Raw genomic sequence first — 1584 nt, 5'->3', positions numbered from 1 at the left:
AGACACGCTGCCCTGGCACAGCCATGCGCCACAGGAGCGGGAAACAGCCCGTCCCTCCCAGCATGACCTGCACGGCTGATGGCAGTGCCACCCTTGGTGCCAGCACAAAGCCCTACAACGCTCCCAGGGATGCCAGTCCCCTGCCCTCTGCCAAAGCCCTGCCCGTGGAGGAGCAGGACAACCAGTCCCGGGCACCCAGCGAGGGACAGCAGCAGAGCACGTCTGCCATGATGCCACTCCTGTGCTGCCTCAGCAGTGCCAGGGAACAGCCCAGAGTCCTGTGGCCATCATGGATGTTTTCAGCACAAGCTGCACAACAGCTTGCAGAGGTGCCAGCCGTCTCCCAGCCCGGACTGCCCCGTCTTGCCCTGGCTGACTGCCGTGCCCAAGGCCACAGAGGAAAGCACGTACTGACTTTGCCTGGACCTCAGGGCGCTGCAGGATGAGAGCAGGGATGAGAGCAGGGCTGATGGGAACACAAGCCTCCCGCCCCTCCCAAATATTTCAAAGGTGTCCACATCCTGCTCTTTGCTTTGAAGTATGGCAAAGTCCCAGGACGGGCTCTAGCAGAGAGACAGCACCCAGAAGTAGTAATAAACACTCTATTTGGAGAGCTTCACCTTAGGGAAACAGCAGATACATAAACACTGTGTACAGGGGAAGGCAAAACTGTCAGTACACAGACAGGAGTGACACACCGGACTGGGCAGTGCTGGAAATGGATCCCTCTTGGTGTCGATGCACAGCACATCTAGCGGGCACCTGCCCTGGACAGCGGGGCGAGAGCTAAGCAGCAGAGGTTGGAGCTGGAGACCATCCAGGGCTACCAGGAGCACAAAGTTTCCCTCAGTCCATCGCAGAGTTCTGCTCACCGATCACCTCGCGAGGTTTGAAAGGACCCCTCTGTAGCAGCAGACTAAGGTCAGACCTCAGCAGTGGAGCAAGGCTGGAAAACATCAGGAAGGCGAACCCAGACCAGCGGGAGCCTGTCCTAAGGGAAGATGGCAGGTTCTGTGCAGGGTGAAGAAAAACAAAGCTCATGCACAGCCTGGAGTGGGGAAGGGAAGGCACTCACTCCAAGCACTGAGATTAGCCACCAGCTCCCTCTCTCCTTGCGTAACCCAACCAGCGCGCACACTGGGTTTTGGAAGTGCCTTTACAGCCTGGCTCCCAGCCCCACAAAGGCGTCAGCTGCTGCCCTGGCACACAACGCTGGGAGTCAAGGGCCCCAGACTGCCCTCCAGCAGCTGCCGAGGCCATGCCACGGGAAGCAGCAGCTTGGCTCAGCCCACCCTGGCAGTGCAGCGTGCTCGCGGCTGTCACCCATGCTCCTGCCAGCCCCACAGGCCAGGGAAGTCCTTGGAGGGGCCCCATCCACGTCCTTCTGCCTCGTGGAAGAAAAGCGGCAGGACATTTGCTATAGACTAGCAATGTCTCAGCTCCACGGAAGCACCGACGCTGGGACGAAGCTGCGGGGTGCCCGACTCGGAGCACTGGCACCGGACAGGAGGCGAGGCCAGCCCAATGCACATGGCGCTGTGGCAGGAGCAGAGCACAGGCAACGCCTTAGCTTAAGGGCAAAAC

This window comes from Buceros rhinoceros, unplaced genomic scaffold (assembly GCF_000710305.1).
Source record: "Buceros rhinoceros silvestris isolate BGI_N320 unplaced genomic scaffold, ASM71030v1 scaffold20017, whole genome shotgun sequence".
In the NCBI taxonomy this organism is placed as follows: Eukaryota; Metazoa; Chordata; class Aves; order Bucerotiformes; family Bucerotidae; genus Buceros; species Buceros rhinoceros.
This window is presented reverse-complemented; position numbering follows the sequence as displayed.